Source organism: Cucurbita moschata, unplaced genomic scaffold, assembly GCF_002738365.1.
Source record: "Cucurbita moschata cultivar Rifu unplaced genomic scaffold, Cmos_1.0 Cmo_Scf00087, whole genome shotgun sequence".
Lineage (NCBI taxonomy): Eukaryota > Viridiplantae > Streptophyta > Magnoliopsida > Cucurbitales > Cucurbitaceae > Cucurbita > Cucurbita moschata.
This window is the reverse complement of record NW_019268603.1, coordinates 447,170-465,471: the sequence shown is the minus strand read 5'-3', so window position 1 is coordinate 465,471 and position 18,302 is coordinate 447,170. Positions and strand designations below refer to the sequence as shown.

The following is an 18,302-nucleotide window of genomic DNA, read 5'->3' as shown; positions in this document are numbered from 1 at the left end:
CCTTAAAGAACAATATCACACAAGCTCTACAACTACCAAAGTAAAAAGAATGCTAGGTACCACTCAGGATAAGGACCAATGTCCTCAGACACGAAAACTCAAGGATGCTAGGTAATACTCTAGTCATGTCCAAATTGACCCATGACCTCCCACCATGCAGGCCCAAGTTTTCCTCTTCTAGGTGGGATCCCTGCACCATGTTTCCTTTGCAGGATGTCATGTTTGGCCTCATGTTTCCCTCACCTAGATGAGATGTCCTATACCATGTTATGGGGACCCAAAGATTTGCAGGAAACCATGTTCATGTATGCACCAATCACATGACCTTTATGGTCCATCATGGGGAGTAATCTAGAGTCACAATGGAACAAGAAGAAAGTAAGTTACCTTAGCCAAGAATCAGGAACCTCCTAAGACCTCCAACGGTGCATTATACTTATGACTTAGACTATGCTGCTTGAAACGTATGAAGCCTTGAGCGTAGGTTTTCAGACTATGCCGCTTGGAACGCATGAAGCCTAGGACATAGGTTTTCAGATCACTCAAAGGGCAAGCCCAAAGATGCGGGTTCAGATTACATCACTTGGAACACATGAAGCCTTGGACATAGGTTAAGACTTTGTCGTTAGGAATGCATGAAGCCTTGGATATAGGTTGTTAGATTCATGAATAGTACTGCAAGTCCTAAGGAGAGTGTCTTAGAGAACGAATCAAGAACATAACAAAAACCCAGAAAGTACGAAAAACAAGAGAAATAGGAAGGACTAGATCATGGATCAAGATCCAAATCCTAAGGACAAGAACCAAGAACCATTTTATTAAGGCTCTTAGAGGATAACCAAGGTTTTAGAATCTAAAGACCAAAGTCCTCAAGATAAATCACGATAAGAACTCCAAGTCAAGAACAAGAACTAGAGGGCCTAAGTACTTAGCACAGAACAAGAACAAGAACACGAAATAGTATGGTACCGTAACATATCAAGGACCCGATTAATAGCCTACAAGTAGGCTATTTACTGAGTCTCATACTCATCTCTTATTTTATATATTTTTTTTTTGGTAATAAGGAATTGATTGAGGTCAGGAGCAGAATCTGGAGCAGGTACCATAGACAAGCCTCACCCGTCGTCCTCAACCCTTTTATTTATAATGTTTTGTGTTCGTTCCTTATTTTGTGTTTTAACTATTGTGTCATGTTTTAATTAATCATGTATGAACACTATTTTGTTTTAATTAATATTATGTTTTAAGTATCGTTTGTTTTATTTCGCGAAAGATTTATCCATCTTTTTGGAGTCATCGAGTCAGCCCAGTTCTTACAAAAAACAATGCAACCATCAACCCAATTAAAGAATTTGATTCCAAGTTATCTTCTAATAGAGGGAGACTCAATTAGTCTTTGTTGTAAGATTTGACTATATCTATTTGGGTAGCCTTCAGCCATAACTATAAATATCGTACTCCAAAATATTCATGAACAAAGTAAATTGTTTAAAACTATTGGTCAAAGATGTTCCAGAATGAGTTGTGGGGAAGTGTTTCCTTCGAATCTAATTCCAATTACGGTTGTCAATGAAGAAATAGTGCAAAGAGCCGGAAGGTTTGCAGTGGAAGAGAATAACAGGATTCATGGACATCGTTTTATTTACAAGTGTGTGGTAAATGGTCTATCCGATCCCAAGATAAACGTTGAGCCTAGATTTTATATATTGTGATAGAAGTTATAAATGATGATGGTATTCTTTGGTCATATATTGCAAATGTGAAGTACTATGTGCTTCACTTTAAAATTCACATTTTTTTATCCTTTGAAGATGTCCTCAAGGATTTCAACAGTTGGACTGCTCTCTGTCACACTAAGCCTTCTCTACCATGAGCACTACTCTCTCTTAACTATGAAAATGGCAAAGGCCACAGTAAAATAATCACACAGTTGTCTATCTATATGTATACTTATCTTTTTTTTTCTTTTTCTCTTTTTTTCTTTTCTTCAAATTCTGTAAAACTCAATTCTTAATTATGCACATTAAGGTATTACCAAACATCCTTGGCTAGCTAAGTGAATATGACCATTACAAGTAAAAGGACTAATTTATTATACAAATTCTCTACTTTTATTTTGGATATGCTTACTATCTTCCAACATGTTTAAAAAACGATATGACTGATATTTTTGTGAGACAATATGACTAGATATGTTTGTGAAACGATATGACTATGATATGTTTGTGAAACGATATGACTATGATATGTTTATGGAACGATATAATTATGATATGTTCATGGAACGATATGATTATGATATGTTCATGGAACGATATGACTACGATATATTTATGAAATAATATGACTACGATATGTTTATGAAATGATATGACTATGATATAGTTATGATATGATATGTGTGATATGTTTATGAAATCATATGACTAAGTATGTTCTGAAATGATATGACTATGAAATATCGTGATATGTTGCACTAATGTTATGACATATATTATGATATGACATGTTGATGATACGATATAAGTTATGGTGTAACATGTTTGACGATACAAAACATGTTGTGACGTGTTGTATGATATGGTATGTGCATAGTATGATATGATATATATAAGACCATGTATGATATGAATGATACGAGATTCAACCCTGGAACATGCCTTAAGACTATGCTGAAAAATGATATGATGTGAAGGAAAATGGAAGTGGTTGTTTTTACATGATAATGAACGAAGATCTTGGGATATCATGCATCATTGTGGGTTCATGCATCGGTGAATATCCCCTTATTATGATGGTACGAACACATACGTTACAAGGAAGGAAAACGATCATTATGTTTATCATAATGCTGTGACGGTCGCTATTCCTAACGAATGTCTAGCAGCAACAGCTCCATAGAATTCTAGCCTGACCAAGAAAGTGGTCTACAGGAGTTGTGTGAACCGACTGGTGATCTCATACTTGTACGTGTGGACCGTGTGTAGAACAATAAATACACATCCAATTACCCGTTTAGGATAGCTTCCTAAGGCAATATAGACTAAAAGAATTGGTCTCATTCATGATTGTATGTTGATATGAACCAAGACATCTCAATCATGCAATATTAATGCCACGTCAAGAATAAGCAATCTTCATTTATGCAACAAAGACTTCAAGTTCAGCTTCATTTATTCTTAGATGGTTACAAATTTATGATGGATGATAATCTAGAGTTATTGTGTTTTTAAAATGTATTTTAAGACTTATTTACCTAGTAGCTAATTATGACCATAAAGTATACATAGTGGTTAATTATAGTCATAAAGTAGGAAAGTTACAACTCTTGAAAGCCTCATGCAAGGTTTTTTAGTTTTCATTTTGAGGCTATATAAAATCATGTATGTTATCTTTGTCAAATATACTTGGAAAATGTAGTAAAAGAAGCATTTGTGTTTTCATTTAGCTAATGACTAAATTTCTTTGCAATTCTATGTAATTTAGGTTGCATGTAAAATCATTCAAGTCCAACATGATCAACCTTGCTTGTGGAGTGATTTGAATCTCAAACAAGTGTTCTTGTCTTGAGATATTTGATGAACATGGTAATTCGAATCTTACTTCCCTTGAGGGATGAGGCTCATAGATCCCATTACAGTATCGAAGGAACTTCGAGTGGTAGTGATTTCTTGCATTGGTGTCTTCCTAGTATTCCCGACACATGGAACATGATTCTTCTTGCTCAAATATAGCTTGCTTTGTCTTAAAAGTTCACTTTTGAGTAATCCAAGAAGGCATCTTAATTTGCAGCCTCTAGTGAAGATGATCCCTCTGAGGTGGGTTTATTAGTGAATATGCAATTGTATAATCAGGGTTTTATATCGGTTAATGGTTCCATTTATATCTATAAATGAAATATATGGTGCATTCTTTGGAAATTCAACAATAATCATCTGATTATTTGGCTACCCTTATATGGAAATTCAACATTCGACCTCTTGTGTCCTCGAAACTACTTGCAAGGTATTGTTGATTATGATCCATAATACTCAACTAACTCAAAATTGAGGTTCATTCATCTGTTAAAAATGTGACAAACCAAAAGAAAAATGGTAATAAATATTATTTGTGATTTATATAATTACTGAAATTATCTTACCTACATGTTGTTCTGAATTCTTCACCTTGAATACATATTTTTCTTCAAATTACTTTTTAATTCTTGCCTAATTTTATAGTGCACCGTTAAATCACAATATTGCGATATTTTAAGTTATTTTTAAGATTAAAAGTCATTGAATAAAATAATTACCGTAAGTTCTTTCTATCCATCTTATTTTATTTTGATTGAGTATATGCTTCCTAATTATTTTATTTATTTTTTATAAATTATGTTCTAAAAGATCATAAGAAGTATAAGCATTTTAATTCAAACAATATTTAATAATTAATCATTTCAATATTTGTGCTCAATCAGGTGATATATTGAAGAAGTAAATTATTTTAAGATAAAAAGCATATCCGAAATAATATTAGAGAACTTGCATAATAAATTAGTCCTTTTTACTTATAATCCTTTGTATGTACTTAGTATGATAAATGAAGGTATATGCCTAATTAAGAGTCGGTTTGACAAAATTTGAGGAAAAATAAAAAGAAAAATGAGATAATTATGTATATAGATAACTATGTGATTATTTTATTACGACTTATGTCATTTTCATAATTAAAAGACAGTAATGCCTGCATATGTAGAAAGAGGGCTTAGAATAAAAAGGGAGGGAGAGCCGTCTAAAGCTTGTTGAAATCCTTGAGAACATCTTCAAAGGAAAAGAGAAAGGGCGCTCTCCTAAAAATCCAATAATACTCCACTTTTGCAATATATGAACATGGATTATCATCGTCGTCTATAGCTTCTATCACAATAATATAATGTTTGGGTTCAGCATCTATATTGGGATTAGACAGACCATTCACCACACGCTTGTAAATGAAATTATGTCCATCCCTCCTGTTATTCTCTCTTACAGCAAACCTTCCAGCAGCTTGCACTTTTTCGTCATTGACATCCTTAATTGGAACTAGATTTGAAGGGAACACTTCTTCCTGACTCATTTTGGAATACTTTTGATAGATAGTTTCAACAAACTTATTTTGCTCATGAATATTTTGGAGTTCGATATTTATAGTCATGGTTGAACGCTGTTCAAATTGATATAATCGAATCTTACAACAAAAACTAATTGAGCCTTCGTCTATTAGGAGATAGCTTCGAATCAAATTCTTTAGTTTGGATAATTTTTACATTGTTTTAGTCAAACAACCGAAATTAGTGTATTACCAAGAGTACAAACATTTTGTAGGTATATTTTTCACTTTTAGTAGTAAATTACATATTAACCTAGTAGGTATCCACAACCTTTACTCTAGACTCTCAAAAGTTCGGGCCTAATCTCTATTGTTACCTAACTATCTATGGTTGCTTTAAAGTTCCTAACAATACTTCAGTACTCACAACCCAAGCTGGTTTTGACGGTGGTTCATCATTTTCTTGAATCACGAATCGGTTCACTGTAAAAGAAAATCTACATATTAATTTTTAATTTGTTAATATTATATTTATTTATTTATAATTAATTTATTTGTCTTTTTTAAATATATTTATAAATGCCTACTTTAGAATGTGACGTAAGCTTTGAGTGAAATGCATACGCTATACTGTGTTGTTTGTTGTTGAAATTAATAAGTTGGAATAATAAATATTCCCTAAATCTAAATATAGAAGATAGTTTAATGTTTAAAAATTAAATATTTTTTTATATGATAAAAAATAAATACACGAGAATATTGGAGTGTCCATCCTTTTGAACTTTCAACGCAAACATATTTGTTCAAAAAAAAAAAAAAAAAAGACAATATTTTGTTCTTTTCAATCCAATTTAAGATCACTAATTTTAATGGAGATTTCTGATCACAAATTTAATTAACTTTCATTGCATACAACTATTAATAAAATGTAATTTATTACTAAAACGAAAAAATGTTTGTACTATTGGTAATACACTAGTTTCGATTGTTTGACTAAAATTGTAACACTAAAAAATGAAGAAAATTAGCTCTAATGATGTTAAGTTTGACATCATGTTTCTCTCACCTCGATGAGATACCCTGTGTCACGGTCATGCTCGTCCAAGGCGTGTTGCCCATGGCTGCATGCCCGTGATAAGCCAAACTCTTTATGTCTTTCCATGTTTTAGTGTTTTACTTTTGTATTTTCAGGGATTATGACGTTTTTGAAAATTCATGTCTAGGCCTGCAAGATATGAAATGCCTCAAAATGTATGATAGGGGGGTATGACTAGTTGTCAACTTCTCCCTACTCGATAGTTATATGTAGTAAGCCATTGTTATTGTCTTTTGCTTACATTTCCATATAACACCAATTTCAATTTCTCAAATCTTGCTTTCAAAACTCTCTTTTGAAATCTCTCTACCAACGTTTTCTAACACTTTCTTTTGGAACCAGGGTAAGAGGCTCGAGCATACACCGTTTGGTTGTAGGCGATGCAAGAACGAATAGGCTTAACTCACTTGTTGCTAGGAAGTGAGTGCCACACAATCGCAAGTCCCTGCCATCAAAGTGCGATTGTGACACCCTGGATCATGTTATGGGTACCCAAAGATTTGCAGGATGTCATGATCATGTATGCATCAATCACGGGAACCTTATGGTCTATCATGGGGAGTAATCTAGGGCCATAATGGAACAAGAAGAGAGTAAGTTACCTTGGCCAAGAATCAAGAACTCCCTAAGACCTCCCACGATACAACATGCTCATGACTTAGACTACGTTGCTTGGAATGCATGAAGCCTTGAGCGCAAGTTTTCATACTATGCCGCTTGAAACGCATGAAGCCTTGTGCATAGGTGTTTAGACCGTATCGAATGGCAAGCCCTAAGATGCGGGTTTAGACTACATCGCTCGGAATATATGAAACCTTGGACGTAGGTAAAGACTATGTCGCTAGGAACGCATGAAGCCTTGGACACAGGCTCCCAGGTTCATGATTAGTATTGTAAGTCCTAGGGGGAGTGTCTTGGAGAACGAATCAAGAACATAGCAAGAACCTAGAAAGTACCAAGAGCAAGAGAAAGATTAAGGACTAGAACATAGATCAAGATCCAAGTTCTAAGGACAAGAACCAAGAACCATAGTACTAAGGCCCTTAGAGGATAACCAAGATTTCAGAATCTAAGGACCAAGGTTCTCAAGATAGATCATGATAAGAACCCCAAGTCAAAACACAAGAACTAGAGGGCCTAAGTACTTACCAAAGGAACAAGAACAAAAAAATAAATTTTGTGGTACCCTAGCATATCAAGGACATGATTAAGATCTTAAAAGTAGACTACTTACTGTGTCTTGTACTCATTCCTTATTTTCTATTTTTTTTCAGGTAATAAGAAGTTGGTTGAGGTCGGGAGTGAACCCTGGAGCAGGTGTCATAGACAAGCCTCACCCATCGTCTTCAACCCTTTTGTTTGAAAATATTTTGTGTTCGTTTCTTATTTGGTGTTTTAAATATTTTGTCATGTTTTAATTACTTTTGTATGAACACTATTTTGTTTTAATGAATATTATATTCTAAATATCGTTTGTTTTATTTCTCGAAAAATTTACCCTTCTTTTTGGAGTCATCGAGTTAGCCCAATCCTTACAAAAACAATGCAACCATCATCCCAATCAAAGAATTTGATTCCAAGTTATCTTGTAACAGAGAGCTCAATTAGTATATGTTGTAAGATTTGGCCATATATCTATTTGGGTATCTTCAGCCACAACTAAAAACATCGAACTCCAAAATATTCATGAGAAAAGTACCTTTTTTAAAACTATCTATCAAAGGTATTCGAGAATGAGTTGTGGAGAAGTGTTACCTTCGAATCTAATTCCAATTAAAGATGTTAATGAAGAAATAGTGCAAAGAGCCGGAAGGTTTGCAGTGGAAGAGAATAACAGAATTCATGAACATTGTTTCATTTACAAGCGTGTGGTGAATGGTATGTTCGATTTCAATTTAAATGTTGAGCCTAGATTTTATATTATTGTGATAGAAGTTATAAATGACGATGGTATTCCTTAGTCATATATTAAAAATGTGAAGTACTATGTGCTTCACTTTAAAATGCACATTCTCTTATCCTTTGAAGACGTCTTCAAGGATTTCAACAAGCATTAGAGTGCTCTCTTTTTCACACTAAGCCCTCTCTCTATATATGAAGAGCGTTACTGTAATGCCCCTAATTTTCTTTAACTTAATTAGTGACGTACTCATGCATACTTATCTCATTAAGCGAAAGCTCATCATAAATAACCTTGAAAGAGTCTTTCATAAATATTTATGAATCCAAAACAATACCTAAACTCCGAAAATAAACCTTTCAATACTGAATTCAAAATAAATCCAAATAAAACAATACTCAATCCTATAACTTAAAACAGCCTAATAAAAGTAAACTCCTAAAAATATCCCGTCTCCAACTTCCATGGTGGCCTCAACTCCGCCGTCAACCGTACATTGACGCCTTGCCTTTACCTGAAAAATGTAGGTAGCACGTGGCTTGAGTATTTTATGAAATACTCAGTAAGTAACTCCACTGTTGGGGTTAGGAATGTAAACACATGCAACATATGGGCGGGACCTAACTTTTCATAAACTTTTCATAGCCTTGGGCGCTTTTCTATTCCGGGTTGGGTTGGATGTGTGGTACTCCTTCACACATGGCCCATGTACGTGTACATGAACCCACCAGGCGAGCTCATAAACATACCCCCTGGGCCTGACTTGGTCGGGCACAATGTGTTACACGTAGCCGGACACCACAGAACAGAAAAGAGCCCGCATGATATCATGGCGAACATAAATATTGTATTTCATTCTTTTGTATCATAAAGGGGAAGAATCCCGATGCACGTGACATACATATATGCATGAGGTCCCTTAACATATCTAACATGACATTACATTACATGACATATTACATAAACATTCCAGTTGCATAAACATCTCATGACATGACTCGATAATTCTACGTGTATCTATGACATCAATCAACATATTCATGGCATATAATACTAACATCTCATCCATGACATAACATAAACAGTCAACAGTCAACCCAAGTTCATACATCACATAACATACACAATCTACGGTCAACACAATCTATACATCACATAATCATATCACATAAAATATGGTGCATGCAGGGGCCACAGGGCACGCACCATCATACAACACATAGAAAGCTAACTCCAACAGTAAGGTCACTTACCTCGATGGTCTTGGTTGAAGTCACTCACAACGAGCTAATCCCAGTGGTTAAATATGTCCTATGATAACCACATAAAAATTTAGAACCTTTCATAAGGTACCCTAGCTAAACCTCATGCTATTTATCAAAATAAACCCTCGACCTAATCTGTCTTTAACGTTTAGGAGCCATACTGACCTCGGATGGTAAAACTAAGGGCAGAAACAGCTTCGGAAGGGTCAAAAACCTTGGAATCGATATATTATAGTGATACCTTGCCACTAAGCCTAGTTGCCGAGCCAGCCAACTAAGCCGCCAAGTCGAGCTGCGGGAATTGACGGAGCCGAAACGATTTCGTACACGTGCGAGCCGACCCGCACTGTGTACGCGTGCGAAGCTGCCGGAGCTGCTAGGTGTGCGTCTGCGGCTCGACCCTATTCCAAAAACCTTGCCTTCCCGACAAGTGACAAAACTCTAGTTTCTGCCTACCCGATTCCGGCAGCGCGCCGACAATCCCACAATGTCCTCAACACCGATTTCCAACGGTCAACCTTCTTTGACACAATGATCCCAACATCAATGCCTTACTTCTACTCGATTCTTCCTCCGGAGAGCAACCCAACGTTCCGTAGGAAAGTTTGAAGAGAAAATCGTTTTCAAGGGAAGTAAAAGGTTGGGCATGAGAATATAAAAATAATATGAAGACATTTTCATTCTAGGGTTTTAGGATAAGAAAATTCAGAGAAATAGAAATGTTTCTATTAAGTAATAAAAGTATCGCAGGAAATCCCTCAATTTTAGGGGGATTACACCTAATTATTTATTCTATTTTTATTTAATTTTATTTTATTCTACAAAACCCAAACCGTTACGATTTCTAATAACTTTTAAAATTGCACCTTTTCTGGAATAAATGCATAACATAATATCTTGTCGTTTATAGAAATAAAAATAAAATCTTAACCAAAGAAGGTAAAAATGGAAAATCGGAATAGTTACAGTTACTCTCTCTTAACTATGAAAATGACATAGGTTAGAGTAAAGTAATCACATAGTTATCTATCTATATGTATATTTATTTATTATTATTATTTTTTTTGTCTACAAATTTATTAAAACTCAACTCTTAATTATGCATATTAAGGTATTACCAAGCATCCGTAGCTGAGTTAAGTAATATGACGATTATAAGTAAAAGGACTAATTTATTATACAATTTCTCTAATTTTATTTTGGATAGCTTATTATCTTCCCACCTTTTAATCTAATCCATTAACTCAATAACACAAAATAATATTTCTAAAAGACTTGGACATTTGTTTCATCTCCATATTAATTTTCATTAAGCTATTAAAACACTCTGTTCAAACCATGGCTTAAGCTTTTATCAAAATCTTATGTTCTAACTTGTGACTCAATTTTTATATGTGCGTGCTTCGAACCCACCTAATTAGGGTTTTAAAATTAGAGTTTCGGTTTTAGGCATGTATGTACACTTTTATAGGCCATATTTCTTCGAAATTTGGGTCTAATCATGGAATTTGAACCTTCCACGCTACAATGTCAAAAAATATCGACCACAACTCAGCTTTTTCACGGTATAACTAGCACTTAATTGATAATATGTTAGAAAACTTTATTTATTATTTTAATTACAAAATTATGTGCAGTGAGAAAAAGGGTGGGAATTTACTCGTAAAGTGGTCATAACTTCTATTTTTGTGGAGATTTAAAGAGTAGTGAGAGTAATTCACTAATCATGGTCACTAATTTCTTCCGTTTGCATTTGAAGACTTGGGATATTATTTTTGCAGAGAGACTATAAATACTCACATGTAAAACACATATTTTAAGGCATGAAATTTAGATCTCAAATGGAGACTTTTATTATTAGAAATTTGAGAATCATTTTTGCTTTAAGTTTCATGTAATTCTTGTGGTAGATTGCATCTGACTCATTAAATCATTGATCAAGTTTGACTGTGGAATGACTCAATTAAGAACAAAGGTTCTAAATCTTACTCCTAAATCTTTGATCTTAAGATGTAATCTAATTCTAGCCTTATCTCTTGGTTGATCCGACTTTTGTATAATGAGGTGTTAATTTCTCCGATTCAAGGTTCTTTCTTCAACAAAAGCTTAGATCATTGAGTTGAAAATTGAGGTTGCTTTATCAATTTAGTATCAAAGCCTACGTTAGGTTGCATTTTGTGACTACCCTATAATTGATTTTACTTTGATTTATGTCATGGTTTATCTTTTCTTTAAATTTGTTTTTGTTTGTTTGTTTTTTTTTTTTTTGGTGTTATTTCCATCATGTTTGGTCATCATTTTCTACCTAAAAATCTTAAGATCTTGAAAGAAAAAACAAAAACAAAAACAAAATCCTTATCATATTTGCTCTCAATATTAAATTTATAAAACTTTCTTATTAGACTATTTGCACGTTTATTTCAAGATCAAATGAACTTCAATTCACATTTTTCCCAAATCAGACAAAGTTGTGTTTAATATTTTTCTTTCATAATTTAATCTTGATGATAAGTTCTGAATTTATCCGAATTCAGTAAAAACGAAAGTTAGATCATTCTCTTATATTTTATAATCAAGAAGGGAACTTAAGTCAAAATCTTGAAGACCCTTCTTGAATTTATTTTCATGTGCAATTTTACCCACCCAAAAAAAGAAAAAAAGAAAAAAGATATATATATATATATATATATATCTTTGTGTACCTTGTTTATTTGATCATTTCTTGTTTCATTTGTTATTATTTCATAATTAACTTATGTTGATTACTTTGAATAACTTGCTGCTATAAGAATTGCTTTATCCATGTATTAGCCTACCTTGATGGTAATTTAATCACTTTCTCAAATAGCCTACTTTTGTGCAATAAGTTTCGGAGTGTAAAATCAGTGAAGTGAGTTGAGTGTGTGAGGTTCTAAGCATATTTAACTATTGTTTGTACAATCATGAACCAAGACAAGAGAAATGGAGGGGAGATCAATGAGCTAGTTGAAGAAGTAGAGAAGAATGAGGAGGAATTAGAAGATGGGAGTCATTGGACACATATTACAAGAAGGCTTCTTAAAACAAGAGTTACAGAGAATAATGTTGATGATCAAAGAGACAACCTATTCACACAACGTGCTTATTCAAGGGAACTCCTTGTCGTCTTGTTATTAATAGTGGAAATTGCACCAATGTAGCAATGTCGAAAAATATTGACTGTGACTTAGTATTTTCACATGTGTGCTTAATGACAAAACTAGGGTTTCTAAATTAGGATTTTGATTTTAGGCCCGTACGTAGATTGCTTTTCACTTTTTCTTCGAAAGTAGTCTAAATACTCAAATATTGACTTTCCTGACAAGAATGTCGAAAAATATCGATCATGACCCGATTTTTTTACGTGCGTACTTAGAACGACTCTTTAGGGTTTCAAAATTAGGGTTTTGGTTTTAGGCACATACATACACTTTTATAGGCTATATTTCTTCTAAATTTTTGTCGAAATCATGGAATTTGAACATTCCATGCAACAATGCTGAAAAATATCGACCGCGTCTCAGTTTTTTCACATGCACTTTCTTCAAGTAGTCAGACTAGGGTTTCGGTTTTAAGCCTGTACATAGATTGTTTTTGGCTCTTTTTCTTCAAAACTTGAGTAAAAATACTCGATTATTAACATTCTTCACAAGAATGTCAAAAATATCCATCGTGACTCAATATTTTTGCGTGCTTCAAACAACCCAATTATTCGTTCAAAATTAGGGATTCAGTTTTAGGCACGTACATATACTTTTATAGGCTATATTTCTTCTAAATTTTGTTCGAAATCATGGAATTTGAACATTCTACGCAACAATGTTGAAAAACATCGATCGTGTCTTAGATTTTTCACGCACAATTTTGTCACGTGGCCAGACTAGGGTTTCTAAATTAGGGCTTCGATTTTAAGCCTGTATTGCTTTTGGCTCTTTATCTTCAAAACTTGAGTTGAAATACTCAAATATTAAAATCCTCCACAAGAATGTCAAAAATTATCGACCATGACTCAATTTTTGTGCGTGCCTCAAACGACTCAATTATGGTTTTGAAATTATAGATTCGGTTTTAGGCACGTACATACACTTTAGGCTATATTTCTTCGAAATTTGGGTGGAAGTCATGGAATTTTAACATTCCACACAACGATGTCAAAAAATATCGACCATTACAAAATATTTTAGGTGCATGCTTCAAGTGGTCAAACTAGGGGTTCTAAATTAGGGTTTCAGTTTTAAGCCTCTCTTTTTCTTCAAAACTTGAGTCTAAATACTTGAATATTAACTTTCCCTACAAGAATGTCTAAAAATATCGATCGTGACTCAATTTTTTTAACGCTCGTGCTTAGAACGACCCAATTAGAATTTTGAAATTAGGGTTTCATTTTTATGCATGTACGTACACTTTTATAGGCTATATTTCTTCTAAATTTGGGTCAAAATCTTGGAATTTGAACATTCCACGCAAAAATGTCGAAAAATATCGACTGCGTCTCAGTTTTTTCACGCGAAATTTATTCAAGTGGCCAGACTAGTGTTTCTAAACTAGGGTTTCGATTTTAAACCCGTACGTAGTTTGTTTTTGGCTCTTTTTCTTCAAAACTTGAGTCCAAATACTCGAATATTAACATTCTCCATAAGAATGCTAAAAAATATCGACCGTAACTCAATTTTTTTGCGTGCTTCGAACGACTAAATTATGGTTTCGAAATTAGGGATTTGATTTTAGGCACGTACGTACACTTTTATAGGTTATATTTCTAATTATTTGAGTCAAAATCATGGAATTTGAACATTTCATGAAACAATGTCGAAAAATATCAACCGCGACTAAGTTTTTTCACGCGAATGCTTTAAGTGGCAAAACTAGGGGTTCTAAATTAGGGTTTTGATTTTAACGCCATATGTCAAATTCTTGTGTCTCTTTTTTTTTTTAAACTTGAGTCAAAATACTTGATATTAACAATCTCCACAAGAATGTCGAAAAATATCAATCGGGATTCGAATTTTTTTTTAGTGCGTGTTTCAAACGACCCAATTAGGGTTTTTAGTTTAGGCAGATACGTACACTTTGACATGCTATATTTCTTAGAAATTTGGGTTGAAATCATGTCATTTGAACATTCCACGCAACAATGTCGAAAAATATCGACCGCGACGCAGTTCTTTCACGCACGTGCTTCAATTGGCAAACTAGGGTTTTTAAATTAGGGTTTCGATTTTGAGCTCGTACATAGATTGCTTTTGCCTCTTTTTCTTCAAAACTTGTGTCAAAATACTCGAATATTAACATTCCCCACAAGAATATCGAAAAATATCGACCATGATTCAAATTTTTTTTACGCACGTGCTTCGAATGACCCAATTAGATTTTCAAAATTATGGTTACAGTTTTAAGCACGTATGTAAACTTTTAAAGGCTATATTTCTTCGAAATTTGGGTCGAAGTCATGAATTTGAACATTCTACGAATCATTGTCGAAAAATATCAACCGCGACTCAATTTTTTCACGCGCATGCTTCAAAAGGCAAAACTAGGGTTTATAAATTAGGAATTTGATTTTAAGCCCGTACGTAAATTGCTTTTGGCTTTTTTTCTTCGAAACTTGAGTTGAAATACTCGAATATTGACATTTCTCTCAAGAATGTTAAAAAATGTCGATCATGACTCAACTTCTTTATGCACGTGTTTCAAACGACCCAATTAGTGTTTCGAAATTAAGCTTTCAATTTTAGACAGGTACGTACACATCAATAGGCTATATTTCTTCCAAATTTGTGTTGAAATCATGGAATTTGAACATCGCACTCAAAAATGCCGAAAAATATCGACCACGATACTATTTTTTCATGCGCGTACTTCAAGTGGCCAAACTAGGGTTTTTAAATTAGGGTTTCCATGTTAAGCCCGTACGTAGATTTCGGGTCCATATATTCAAATATTGACATTTCCCACATTAGTGTCAAAAAATATCGACTGTGACTCGATATTTTTACACGCGTGCTTCGATCGAGCCAATTAGGGTTTAGGCACATACGTACACTTTTATAGACTATATTTCTTCGAAATTTTGGTCAAAATCCTAGAATTTTAACATTACACGCAACAATGTCGAACTCAATTTTTCACGTGCGTGCTCCAAGTGGCGAAACTAGGCTTTCTAAATTAGGGTTTCAATTTTAAGCTCGTATGTAGATTGATTTTAGCTCTTTTTCTTCCAAACTTGAGTCAAAATAGTTTTATATTGACATTCCCCACAAGAATTTTAAAAATATCAACCGTGACTCAATTTTTTTACGCGCGTGCTTCGAGTGACCAAATTAGGGTTTTGAAATTAGAGTTGCAATTTAGGCACATAAGTGCAATGTTTTTTGCTATATTTCTTCAAAATTTGGGTAGGTATCATGGAATTTCAACATTTCACACAACAAAGGCATGCAACAAGTGGTCTTACTAAGGTTTCTAAATTAGGGTTTCAATTTTAAGCCTATACGTAGATTATTTTTGGCTCTTTTTCTTCAAAATTTGAGTTAAAATACTTGAATATTAACATTCTCCACAAGAATGTTGAAAATATCGACCTGACTCAATTATTTTAAGTGCATTTCAAACGATCCAATTAGGGTTTTAAATTAGTGTTTTGGTTGTAGGCACATACATACACACTTTTATAAGCTATATTTTTTTTTGAAATTTCGGTTCAAATTTTGGAATTTGAACATTCTACGCAACAGTGTAAAAAAATATGGACTGCGACTTAGTTTTTTCACACTCGTGCTTCAAGTGGCCAAACTAGAGTTTCTAAATTAGGGTTTCAATTTTAAGCCCGTATGTAGATTGCTTTTGGCTCTTTTCTTCGAAACTTGAGTCGAAATACTCGAATATTGACATTCCCCACAAAGATGCCAAAAAAGATCGACCGTGATTCGACTTTTTTACGCACGTGCTTGCAACGTCCCAATTAAGGTTTCAGTTTTAGGCACATACATACACTTTTATAGGTCGGAATTTGGGACAAAATCATGGAATTTGAACATTCCAAGCAACAATGTCGGAAAATATCGACCATGACTTTGTTTCTTCAAGCGCGTGCTTCAAGTATTCAACTATGGTTTCTAAATTAGGGTTTCAATTTTAAGCCCGTACCTAAATTGCTTTTGGCTCTTTTTCTTTGAAACTTGAGTCGAAATACTCAAATATTGACAAATGTCAAAAAATATCAACCGTGACTCGATTTTTTATGAGCATGTTTCAAACGACCAATTTAGGATTTCGAAATTATGGTTTCGTATTTTAGGCACGTACGTACACTTTTAGAGGCGATATTTCTTTGAAATTTTGGTTGAAATCATGGAATTCGAACATTACACGCAACAATGTCGAAAAATATCGACCATGACTTTATTTTTTCACGCGCGTGCTTCAAGTATTTAAATTAGGGTTTCGATTTTAAAGCTCATACCTAGATTGCTTTTGACTCTTTTTCTTCAAAACTTGAGTCAAAATATTCGAATATTAACATTCCCCACCAAAATGTCGAAAAATATCGACAATGACTCAATTTTTTACGTGCATGCTTTGAAACTAGGGTTTCGGTTTTAGCATGTAGGTACACTTTTATAGGCTATATTTCTTTTAAATTTTGGTCGAAATCGTGGAACTTGAACATTCCATGCAACAATGTCGAAAAATATCGCTCGCTACTCAGTTTTTTCACACACATGCTTCAAGTGACCAAACTAGGGTCTCTAAATTATGGTTTCGATTTTAAGCCGGTACATAGATTGCTTTTGACTCTTTTTTCTTCGAAACTTAAGACGAAATTTGAGATTTGATCCTTATAAGTATTACTTGAAAAGGTCTGAGTGGCTACTTACATGGATGACGTGTACCTTCATCCATCACTTGACCTGTGTACTCCAGCCGTCAAGCTACGTTCCTCTGCCCATCTGTGGACACGTGTCTCTGCCTTCTTCCAGTCGCATGTTCTACGATAGGGTTTTTTCTAGATTCTCATCCGTTTTTAATTATCTTCTATTTTATTTAGATTTTCACAAGTTTTTCTACCTAACTCGTACTAACTTGATTCCTTCCCAAAAATTGTAGAGTTTTAATGTATCTATTCAAAGATTTTTTTTTTTGTAATTTTTAACTACAAAAGAAAATAAATATGCTCAAAATTGGCAAAAACTCATGTTACACCACTTTTTGGTCTGATTAAACTCTGGCTTTCTTGAAGGAACTTGGGCAAAATCTCCAACCATATATCAAAAATTCAAAAATTCAAAACCTAGTTCCAAGAAATTCTCTCTGATTGCGAGGAAAATCGAAATTAAAACTCAAAATACTTACCTCAAGTTCTTCCTCAATTCTAAATGGTTTTGAGTGATCCAAGAGTCAAATTGAATGTCTATATCATCTTGAAATTTGATCTTTGAAACCCAGATCAGAGCTCTCCGACGATTTTATGGAAGAGTTTCAATCAAGAGCCACTAATTCTAGTTGATTTAGCTACCGTGTTTTCATTATCACTCTTGAAACTGCTACTAATAATTGAGTCGTGCAACCACTATATATATATTACTTTTGAGTAGATGACGTCGTTGGTCCATACCTTCTCGTTGACATTGCACAATAATGTTAACGTCATAACAAATAAACACTCAATTTTCATAATTGAATCTCTATCTCTATCTTTAGTTGATTATGAATATTTCTCTTCCTCACTCGTGGGTTTGACCAACGTTAACCCACACTAAATTGACTTAAGTTTAGTGTTACTCACTCCTTAACAGCTTTGAATTTGCAATATTAAGGTTATTTTGAGACTAACTGTAAGCGCTCGAAGCTGTTTGGCGAAATTCGGTAGGTCAAAGTTCACGTGAAACCCTTTTGAACTTGTCTCAATGTTAAGTAAGACTAGTCTTTGGGTTGACTATTATCTTTTAAA

The 18,302-nt window shown here is 33.9% G+C and overlaps 1 long non-coding RNA gene across 1 annotated transcript; it reads right to left on the bottom strand.

The window, feature by feature from the left end:
* Window positions 1-3,527: 3,527 nt before the first annotated feature.
* Window positions 3,528-17,444, bottom strand: LOC111439236. The gene is made up of 3 exons (XR_002709777.1): window positions 17,435-17,444; window positions 6,577-6,582; window positions 3,528-3,610 (listed from the first exon to the last, which is right to left on the bottom strand). It is a non-coding gene; the product is annotated as an uncharacterized LOC111439236 (long non-coding RNA).
* Between the last annotated feature and the right edge of the window lie 858 nt (window positions 17,445-18,302).